Below are 12399 nucleotides of genomic sequence, written 5' to 3' on the forward strand. Positions count from 1 at the left end.
TGATACACTTTCTTTTAAAATGAATAAAAATGGGAAAACTTTAATGTTATATATTTATTTCATATATATCGGTATATTGTCTTGAAATACAATAAATATATAGTTTTGTTTGGAATATGTATTTCATGCCGTGGTATCAATGATATTAATGCTTCTAAAGCTATTTACACTCCAATAAAAATACATATTTAAAATATTAAAAAAATATTCCGGAAACATATATTTATATAAGAACATCATCATGATAAACACGTGTTGCATATTGAAACAAAATCGTCTATACACATCATCTCCATGGTTGTGTTTATGCCATTATATACATAATTTCTATCACACAAATGGATCTGACGTAAGACGAAAAACGTGATCTTACCTCGTCAAATTTCAACACGTGACCTAACAAAAAGGGATTTTACTGGATAATACTAACCCTCATTCTTCTTCTTCTGCCGTTTTAATTTGCATTGATATTTTTATCCACTCTGTTAATTTAATAGTTCGTCTCACATAATCTCATATATGGTTACATTGCAAGCAATATATAAAATACATCTGTAAATAAAACAAAATCCAATCAAATTGCATGGTTACTTTAAATTAATGTACCAAAAGTTTTAAGTGCTGCCATAAAGATAGGTATGATAGTAACATATTAGCGCAATCTTTAGTTCACACAACCACTTTACTTTATCTCACTATGTACATGTAATGAAAAATGACATATCGGACATATTTTAGCGCTTTACTTGAATTAGCGCAATGACATGTTCGAACACCGCTAAAATGAGTACATGTTCAGTATCCACATCATCTTCCAAAAACACACAGAGTCATATACGTTATTGGATCCATCATTCTTCAACACAAACATAGTTATAAATTCCTTCAATACAATAATAACATACTTATTGATACCATAAATACCACACTTTTCTTTACCTAAACAATATTAATTACAAAAAATGGAGATGAAAAAATATACAGCTTGGATTAGAGACACTAACAAAAAAAAGACAAAAAAATACCTCATTTGTTTAACAATCATAAAGCTCATATAGGCAAAGTTATCAAACAAAAAATGACTGAATAGAATCAAGGGTAAAGTGAAAAATGGCACAGTTACTTACCTACCAAATTAAAAGAACAATTCAGGGAGGCTAATTATGTTACGTAATCACGAAGCAAAATATGACATAAAACTGTTCATCATTCTCCTATGAAAAGGAAACTTTTGCAATTTTCAAATTGCATGGCTTAACAATTTTAACGATTGCTTTCCAGACATGATTATGCATAAAATAATTATGGTAAACACTGAACTCACTCTGATATAGACGCCTATATTTATATGGAATTGTCTCTTTAAATCATTATAAATGATGAAGATACGTTTTATAACTTTTACAGTTACTGTACTGTACTGTACATATAGCAATAAAAGTCTCTGTGACTATCACAGTCATCTGTTAAAGTCCGCCATTTCATCGGTAGTGTAAACTATGGTTCGCTAGGTCAAGGAATTCACATCACGGTTTAAATGTTTTTCTTCACAATAGGCACATCAACAGCTTGTAAACAATATATCTGGTAATTAAACTCCAGAAACTCTCCGAATGTATAGCTGAAGTAACCATCTCAAATAACAACACAAGTGGTCGACGTTTTTTTTTCTCGGGCCTGATGTTGTCATTTGGTCGGCTGTAAAGTGACATTAAATTTTATTTATTATGGCTAAAGCATTGATATTTCTAGTATTATTTGAATAGCGATTATATTTAAAACGTATCTACTTAAAGGCACACAAGGTTAATACATAGAATAGAAAAAAAAACAATTCTAGGGACTGAGGGTATGAGTTATTTAAAACATCAAAAAAGATAACGGTCATCCTAAAAGTGCAAAGGTAGAAAGGCGGGTTGCAGTGCTTATTTATATATTTTTTACATATAAGCATATCCTGAATATTCCAAGTTAATGTAATGTGACCCGTTCGTTGACCATTATAAAGTAAAATACACGGAATAGGCACATAATTCTATAGTAAACCGCTGGTATTTGGAAGGCGTATTCTTTGTCAGTGCTTTGGACAGCTAAGGTATCAGACAAATGCACGTAATATTACTCATTTTTACACTAAGTAGTAAACGCATATTAAAACTGCAAATAACGCAGAAGATTACTTTAGTAAATTAGCGCTTATTAACGATTCACCACTTCTACTGACTTTGTCATAGTAAGTCTGCTCACCTGTTAATTCTTTGTTATTATGTTTTGCGCCTACATCCTGTTCGTCTTCTTTATCGTTGCTATCTCCTTTGTACATTTCTCCATTTTGGTCATCGTCACTGTCAGAATGGCCTGATGTTGAAAATGTTTGTTTAATAAAATGAGTACCTATGCTTTATATTACATTCTACAATTTCAAACTTTTGACAGAGATATTCATTGAAAGGAAATTAATCATACTGCCATTTCTAATCAATACTGCCATTTCATTAAGTCAGTAATTTGTTCGTTTTTTTCTTTCCATTGTTGTAAGCTACTAACAAAAAAGAACAAGTGTTAGGGGTGTCGTTGATGTAATAGCTCCATCGCTGGGGCAGTAGGTCATACAAACAGATGGATTATGCTGTGAGATACCAAGCGCCTCTAATTTATATATATTATTATGATCAATTTTCAAATAACAAATCTGCTAATTATAATGTTTCGTCAGTTATAAGTGGCAAAATTCAAGGCAAACACAACACACATATAACTCTTTTTAAATACACCGCCATGTTTGTTTTACCGGAAACCGTATGACTAAATGAAACAATCAACCGGTAAAAAGTTTTGAAATTAAAAAAGTCAACAAACTCAGAATAATCATTTTGAAACACAAGTATCATTAGGAAATTTTATCCAAAACATTTTTTTTTTCAAACTTGAGTTTAAAAAAATCGAAAAAAATGTGAAATCATCTTTTGTAGTAAAAATGTGTGCAAGTAAGTTAGGTTATACCAAATACGGTGAAGTAGGCTAATGAAAATCATCATAGCGGCCAAGTGAACTGTGTCGGAGATGCGAGTCGAAATGTGCTTACAAACATACTTTAGACATAAAGGTGGGTAAAAATAATAATCAGTTTATTTTAGAAAATGTTGGATTATTGCTGAATTTTAATTGCAAACTTACATGACACACGTGGATTGTATTATTTTCACCACTGGGTGTTTTGCAACACTACGGTCAATGGGACGGAATCGTAGCTCTGACGACGACCATCTGTCAGAAATCCTCGACCGTCCGTTGTTTAGAGATAGCTTATTGCAGCAGGTGTTACATAAATATCACTATCCGGATTTTAATGTAGCGGAATACATATCTCGACTCATGAGACACGGATTACAGGGAAACCCACGGCTTATGTATAATTTTACTGAATAACGCAGTTACAACTTTACAAATCAAAGATTCATTTCTTCTTAATCATGTTGGGAGATATGTGGATACGTGTGAATTTATTTACTGTAGAAAAGACTGTTGTTACAGACTGATATAGATTTGTATGATAATACCGATTAAAAAAATGTGGCAGTGTTTATGTTGTTGCTATTTTTGCCCTGAATTGAACTCTCGTGATAAAGATTGATTTTTCGTATCGTTGCCATTGCCCACGGAGCTGTCCCAACCAATCACAGCCGAGATTACATAATTCAATTGTTTATTTCTGTATCGGCTCGCTCACCTATCACGTTAGTTTAGTGAGCCGCGACATCAGTTGATAGGTCTTGTCGGATAAAAAACATGTTGTATTTGTCAGTAATATATGTGTACCCCCCCATATAGTCTGTATCGTAAAACAATATCCTATTTCTGTATGTTTTCTGACTAGTAATTCTTTTGAATGTATATAGTAAAAATCTATGTCATTTTAAAACCAATAATTATCGTTTTTCATTCTCATTGCATATTTATATGATACGGTTTCACCGCTCCATATATTAAATAGAAAGGTAGGGTCTGTATAATTTGAAGCAATATTATCAGATTTTGTAAATGCATTACTTCACTTTAAATTGGATTTCGGTTCGCCTTTGAATTTAACTTGATCAGGTACCAGAGTAATTGGTCATACTTAAGTTTTTTCATGTTTTTTATTATTGTATAAGTCGTTTATTAGAGATTCGCTACCCCTGCTCACTTTGTCATTGCTATACCACTCACCATTGCTACTTCTTCATGATCATGTAGGACGCCTGCATGATCTACATCATGTTCGTCTTCCAAATCATCTATTTCTTCGTCGCTGTCTCCTTCGTTTTACATATCCATATGTGTCGTCGTTACCGTCGGGATGCCCATATGTGAAAAAAATGAGCAAAAGACCCTATGATTCCTGCCACAGCCACAAAAATCAAAACATATAATGGAGTGTCCTGTTACATCTTCATATTTCATTTTTATGCGATAACCGGCAGTTATTAAAAGCCAGAATCTAAGTTGTATAATAAAGAGGTCTGGGCTAGCGAAGCAATAAAACGCTTTTGACAGAAGATTGGAAGGATATTATAACTATTATCATTTAATCCCGTAATGTGTTTATAATTAAATAGATATTCAAAAGCATGAACAACGATTATTATTTCTGTATGTTTTATGACTAGTATGTTTTTTAAATGTATATTTGAAATGTCATTTTATTTATAAAACCATTTATCGCTTTTCATTCTTATTTCTCATTTTTATAATAGGATATCTCCTCTCCACAAAAAAATAACAGAAGTCAGGGTCTGTATGATTTAAAGCAATTATCTCACATACTGGATAGGTAGGGATATCATTACTTCAGTTTAAAACGAATTCCGGTCGCCTGTGATTTGTGTTTACCTTCATCAGTTATCAGATTTATTAGCTTACACCAAGATTGTTTTTCTACTTTGGTCCTATTGTAATGTTATCATATCGTTCATTATCGCTTCGCTACCCTGATAACTTTGTTATTGTTATTCTTCTCACCTTTGAGGTATTTATGTCATATGTTGGACGACATTCTGTTCGTCTTCTACATCGTCGATTTCCTGGTCGATGTCACTTTCGCTCACATCTCCATCTGTTTCATCGTCACTGTCGGAATAGTCTGAAATGAGGTCATATTTCTTTGAGCAATATAAAACAGAAATTGTCTGACTATAGACTTTAGATATAGTGAATTAGATTTCTAAAAAAAATATGTAATCTAAACATCAATATCCCTAATAAAATAGAAACTAACCTAATTTCGTCTAAATCTTTGTTTAGACAAACAGCCATATTTTGAAATCCATTTGTATATTGATAGATATTGTGACAAAAATGATGCAGATTATAAAGGGGAAAACTGAGCTTTCCGGCTTCATCCCTGTTCATAACTTTCCAAGTGAGAAGTACTTAATATAGCAGTGACACATGTTCACATGCCATATGGATTTGAAATATATCTATGTTGGTCAAGGAAGCTAAGTGTTTCTCTTATTCTCTTATTTATATATTTTAATTTCCCGCGAACACCCCAACGGAGGGAAACGACCCGGTAACGAAATGGAAAACGTTGCAATATACAAAATGTAAATACCAAAAATGAATGTGCTCGTCTAAACTATACTCGTCACCAGGTAAATATGGACGTTTCGGTTATGTTGATACGGACTACATTTAGTAAAATTTTCACTCACCATGTTTGCTCAGTAATGCTTCAATTACATCGCTAACATTCATTTGACATCCCTTCATTGCTTGTAGAATAACGTAGATGGCAGGAGTCGGCTTAGTCTGTCTTATTAATGGAGCCCATTTTTAACATGGCCTCAACCTTTTCACGAGTTTTACCAGGAGGAAAAGCGTCATCAAAGTCATCAATTTTGTTCTGGTGAACAACCGAGTTCCAGGAAAAGATTGAGAAGTACATTTTTTAATGCCGACATGTTTTGCAATGATTGGAACATCTTTTACAGATGTAGGTGTCTGTAGCGTATGTCGTCTGAAATAAAATTTATTTAGCAGATAATTGATATAATGATTATGATCCAATTGAAAAAATATATATAATTCAACGTAGAGAATATTGTTTTTCTTTTAAAAAAGTCTACCCAAGGAGAACGTATTAATCAAAATTAAAAAAATAATAATAAAATAATTCCCAACAATTTATTGTGTGCTATGGGGCTATCATTATTTTAGGATGAACGGACAATAATATACAACAGATTGATTTCATATGCATTTGCTAGTCTATATATAATTGTTGATTTCTTATTGTAAGACAGACACACACCTTTGAAGTCATTGCTTCTATGGCTATCCAATAGTGATGGCAATTTTGAAGAGTCCATGCCAGTTTTAGACATCGCACAAGCGACACTAGAGAAACAAATAGTTTGTTGGACGTTTTGAAGACAAATCAGGACCTTTGTAATGCGGGCTCTGAAGGCATGGTGACGGTTTTCCTCCATCAATTGTTCGAGTAGTTCCACCGGGCAGTCCCAGTTCAACAAAGAACATATGGTATGATTTACCGATGTATGACGATAGTCGCCCGATTTCTCTCATTGTCAACTTTCTATCACGAATACCCAGGTTGGTGATGGTCACTTCTAAATACGTACATAGAAAGTAGTAATAAATCATCTCGTTTATCTACGAATGACGTTAAAGTAAATATGAAATTAAAACAATGACAAAAGCAGTGTACTTACCATTGCATTTCTTCGCGACTTTCACCATCTTCAAATAAAATAACATAGTGGTTTAAAAAATACTGACGTAAAATATATCATATTTATATTAATAAATTTGATATTGAAAATATAATAAACACCTTCCTGTCTCACTATTTGTTTTTCAAACATTATATTGATAAAAATAAACAAGGTAAGTCTATGCAAGTTACCTCTGATTCTGATTGTGCGAACCAGACACTCAGCTCATCAGGAGTTATCCATGATGATCCATTTGATCCAAAACACTGGAATCTTTCTGTCTGCCGTAGATCATCTACCTTCACCATCTTGTCATTCACATCGAATCGGTAGTCGTTGTGGAGGTAGTATGTGTACCTAAGGTGACTTTGATGATTCAGTTCCAGAATGCGACCCATCAGAAACTCCAGAACTGGCAGTAGTTTAACACCCAGCTCCTTTTGGCGTTGAACGATCTGTATCTCTCTTAAACATCGTCTTATTATTTTAATTGACATTGTTCCTACAGTTCAGGATCATATTCCATAGAAAATTTACTTCTAGACAAGCAAATCCACGCTGGATAAACTTCAAACCGTCATGTCCAGGCTCATTGAGACGTTGAAATCTGTGTAGGCATGAAGCGACCATCTTGTCCCATACTGCCTGTGGGATGAATGGTTTGTTGAACACGAGACAAAGCGTTACTGTGGTGACGATGTTGGGGTCATTTAGTACCCAGCCAATTAGCTCCGGATCGGCAGTTGGAAGCATGCTGGGAACGATGTAGTAATTCACCTTGTCATTGTGATCAATCGGAATTGGTAGCGCTGACAGATTCAGAGTCTCCATGACGATAAGGAGTTCTTCCATATTTTCGCGAAACGTGTCCTCACTCCAAAGTTGGTTGAGGAAATGCTTTTGGCAGAATTTCCGGTTTTTTTTCATATTCATCCCACTCAAGCTTCATTTTTTTCGACAAAGCTTTTTTTTTGAATTTCTGATCAGTTATTATTTGCTTAAACGCGTTGATGATCCACTGGGGCTGGATAACTATGAAGGGAAGCTTCGTATAGAGATTGAAACACAAGAACCTCCCTGCATATTTAAGATACCTGGAAAAACATATATAAATTAGTAATTTAACGTCGTAATAGGAAGGATAAGTATATTAGTAAATGCTTTTTTTTCTAGTTTCGGGGCAAAATACGACAAACGGAAAAAACGTGTAACTGAAGTGTCATGAACAAATATGAAATTCACAACATAATGATTTGCAAGATATCAACATTCATAAAATGGCCTAAATCGTGCAGTTACAGTGTAGTAATAACATGGGGATGACGCTAAAAATATGCGGTGTGTACTGTGTATGTCCTTTTACAGTTTCGTAAGTAAGTGTTTTATACCTTTAGTAATTAAATGTGATTACTAATGTCCATATTTGTATTCAGTAAACTCTGAAAATCTAGGTATAGAACACAAATCAAGATTTATATATCAATTTGTTTTCAAGATATTATAATTTAAACATTTCCATGTTGGCCATTTTGAAAAAAGAAGTTGGCATAGAGCTTTTATCAATTACTAATGTTTATATTTGCATTCAGCGTTACCCTGATAATATAGGTATAGAACAAAAATCTGGATTTATACATCATTTAGTTTTCAAGATTATTTAGGCTTTAGATATTTTCATATAGTAATGGTGTACCAAATTTCATACTTGTATCGCAAATTGCACGATTCGGCCGAAAATGGGGCTAAAGCCTCCGGACTATGACAAACGACTTGTATATGTATTTTGATAATCATTACCAAAGGTACTTTGCATACTCAATTACAAACACTTCAAACAGTGAATATGATATACCGGGTATGCAAAGGTTTGGGATCTTTCATTTTACCGTTATTTGTTACGTCATTTATGCACGACGTCCATATGTGTATAACCCTGCAAAATGCAATACTCGATATTCAGCTGGTACAGATGCTTACATAAAGTCATGCATTGAATTGTACGAATATATCTACATATTTACACCTGGTTCTGGGTTACCTAAAAAATTCATCATAGTGCACTCGCTTCATTGAATTTTCATAAAGCCGATTTGTGTTTTTCTTTAATGCATTTCAATACATTCTTTGTTGGTCTCGTTTTTAATAAGATACAGTATAAATATAATATATATATATTACAACCCATACACTATGTGAAACGTATTATGATGCATATATAATTGATATGTTAAAACGATACCTTAGGAAATCTCTAATCTCCTCTTCCTTTAGTGGAACCGCCTGCTTGCAGTTGACATCAAGTCAAATTTTTCATACTTCAGAAGAATGTTTCCTGCATACTGGAAAGGAAAGATTTCATTCTTTCAGTCCTGATGAGTTCGTGCTCCATCGCTATCCATCGGGAGGGAACTGCTTTTTTCCACTGAGACTGTAAAGGAGCTATCTCAATGATCTTCTGCCACAATGCTTCGTAAACATCTTTGTTGGCTGTGGAGTCATTGAGATTTGCTATAGCGAACATTTCCTGAACATGATCTTCCATGATCTTACGCAGTTGCTTATTGTTTTGTAGTCTTTTCAATACCTTGATAAACTTCTGGTCCTGTGTTTTCTTCTGAATACCCCAATAAAATATACATAAACATTAAATAGACAAGTTTCAAATAACTTCATCATCAACAATAAGTGTTCATTATACATTATATCAAATAGCCACAGCCACTAAACGTCTATTGACTATGGGAGGATAATGATTAGATAAATAGAACTTTTGTTACAATTTCTTCTACACCACCTTACTGAATTTTAAGCCATTTAAATTCGAATAAGGTTATTCTGCTACTCTGATCCACCACATTGGTCGATTGTTTTAAAGTCGAACCATTTGAAGATTTTGAATGACAATGGATAATTACCAAGAATTACCTCTTTTACCAGATCGGGCAGAAAACGGACAGGGATATGGCAGAGATCAGAGTAATGTAATAGTTCATTTATAGGATGTAATATGCAACTGGATTTTTACTGAATGAAAGTTCACAATGTTTTTATTTAAAAGTTTTTATTGTCATGACACAAACAACCTATGAAGTAACATTTTCAGTTTATGAATCCGATTTTCTGCGCAAAGTGACACTATACAAAACAGTTTTATATACCGTCACTTTCATTTAGAATGTTCTGATTGATTAAAACTTGATCACATTGACATTGAATAAGGGTTTTTTTGATGTTTCCCCCGGGTAATTGGAAGTCGTGGGAGAAATAAACCCAGGGAAATAACCCCGAGGGAAATTAACCCCAGGGAATAAACCCCCGAGGGAAATAACCCAGGGTAATAACCGTTGGAAAGCTCCGCACGTGACCCGGAACGTTGGGGGGGGGACGTCGATTGCAACGTTCAACCAACAATGGGCAACTCGGTGTTGTTTATTTTTTTGTTGGCCCAACCGGAATTTAACAACGTTTTTGGTTTGTTGCGGAATTATCTTCATGGGTTCTTTTAATGTTTGTTCGGTATAATCAAATGATTATGTCCCTATGTGTCGGGATACATCTGAGAATTGTCTCCTCGAAAAGAGTTATTTTCTCTCGGGCTTCGCCCTCGAGAAAATAACTTTTCCTGGGAGGATGTATCCCTCCCACTGCAGGGCCTTAATTGTAAATTATTTCACTTTTGAATAGGTGTATTTTTGTGACCGATACAATTGAATACTTAAAAGGATCTTGTACTTCTCCATTGACTTGTTAAATGCATGATAAAACTTGTTTAAAATCATTCACATACGATTGTGGAAGCTATACTTATCTTTGTAAGTGCATAAATGAAGACTGATTGGATATATTCTCATTATGAAAGAATTAAGTAGAAGAAAACACTCTAAAAAACTTGAAAATAATATAGCTTTTTAAATAAACCGTACTCACAAATAAGCCTGTAACTAACTACGGTAAAAACCGCCTTGAAAGTATGCCGGATTCCAAAATAAGCGATTTCTGAAAGTAGTATACATGTAGTCGAATTCCATTTCTTGACCATGTATATCTTTTTTATTTTATAATCATTTAGATAATTTTATAAAAAAGAAACCCATTATATTTGTAAGACTTGTGTCTATATAAGTAAATGCGTGGTCCTTTGGCCCGATAGAATATATAATAATTAGGTGTAATTCTACATATGTTCACGAAAGTACATGACAGTTGTACTCTTATAATTTAATTGATGGATATACATTAACATAAATCCAAATTAGATATGTCCATTTATATATGGTATACGTACAGAATATACATTTTGGTTATGACAAATGTTTATTACAATTTATATAATTTCTGAACACCTCCAAAGTTTCATAATCTGCATAAACTATTAAACAATCCCGTTAAGATGCCGTTTAGTATACTATAAGCAATAGAACAGCCAAGTTTAGATCTCTGTTTATTGTTTTGATGTTGTCAAGGTATATGCTTTCCGCGCATACTCCTACCTCCTTGTTATTCCGCGCGAAGTCAGAAACGTAATTGTATATAAAAATGATACTGGTTAATTTGAAATGAAAAATGAAATATGTTCACTTCAGTGGCTTGCATTATCTTTGTCCTTTTAATTAAAAATATTGATATTTTGATATTACCAAATAGGTATACTGTAAATAATTAATTGACAAAATGGAAAAAAAGTTAGGGAGTTAACTCAACAAAGTATTCGATAAAAAACTCGTTGATAAGCCATGCTATATTTGACGACTGTTTAAATAATCTCGAACTTTAGGCCATTCGAAAATAAGCCTATAATTTCTTACTATCAAAGAAAATAAACCGTATAATAAGTATTTTAGGGTATCATTTCTTATTATTTAAGTGTTATACATTTTAAGACACTTACGTTAGATGCCACCTTGTCCAGGTGAGAACCTATAAGAATTATCGGTGGTATACCGTCACCACGCCGCTCGTCATCCAAGGCATACGTCGCTATAGTCTTAAGCCAATGCTCAGCTATTTCTGTCAACAAAGTATGATATATAAGCAATATTAAACACGTGACAACGATGTCTTTATTACATAGTTTATATGTGATGCACTTTTTAACCAACTATAGACCAACTTTAAGTGATATGTATATGTTTGTATGCAATAAAACGTTAATCATTACTTACGAAACGAATGTTAGATTACTCTAATCATGCATTTCCTCAAATCAATAGCAGAGCAAATAATTACCGTAGCCCGCTGATGATCTGTCCTTATCCAGACACATGTCCACGTCAAACACTAACACGAACACCATGTTGCTGGACATAAAACAGTGATGGGTGTTATAGAACACCCTCTCACCGCCGAAATCATAGATTGTTACAAAACCTTTCACCTCCTCTTCACCTTCCTTTGTTTTTGTTTCCATTATCTGATCAATGACCTCTTTGTTCTCTGGGGGAAATGTCCTGACTGGTTGGTTGAACTTCTTGTTTGACATATGTTTCTTCAATCCAGTGACGCTATAACAAAAACGTTAAGCAAAGTATGTTGTTACGTTTAGTCATTTTTAATTTTATTTCTTGAGTCCATCTATCGGCCCTCGTAAGTTAAGTCGAACATAGAGAATCGTTTATTCTTCTGACATACCATGTTTTATTTTAATATTCTTGTTCGTGACTGGATTTATTTGTTAATATTG

The 12399-nt window shown here is 33.6% G+C and overlaps 1 pseudogene; it reads right to left on the reverse strand.

Moving 5' to 3' along the window:
• Positions 1–6831: 6831 nt before the first annotated feature.
• On the reverse strand, positions 6832–12155 carry LOC138306733 (probable serine/threonine-protein kinase pats1; annotated as a pseudogene).
• Positions 12156–12399: the final 244 nt, after the last annotated feature.

The sequence above is a fragment of the Argopecten irradians genome, chromosome 13 (genome assembly GCF_041381155.1).
Source record: "Argopecten irradians isolate NY chromosome 13, Ai_NY, whole genome shotgun sequence".
Lineage (NCBI taxonomy): Eukaryota > Metazoa > Mollusca > Bivalvia > Pectinida > Pectinidae > Argopecten > Argopecten irradians.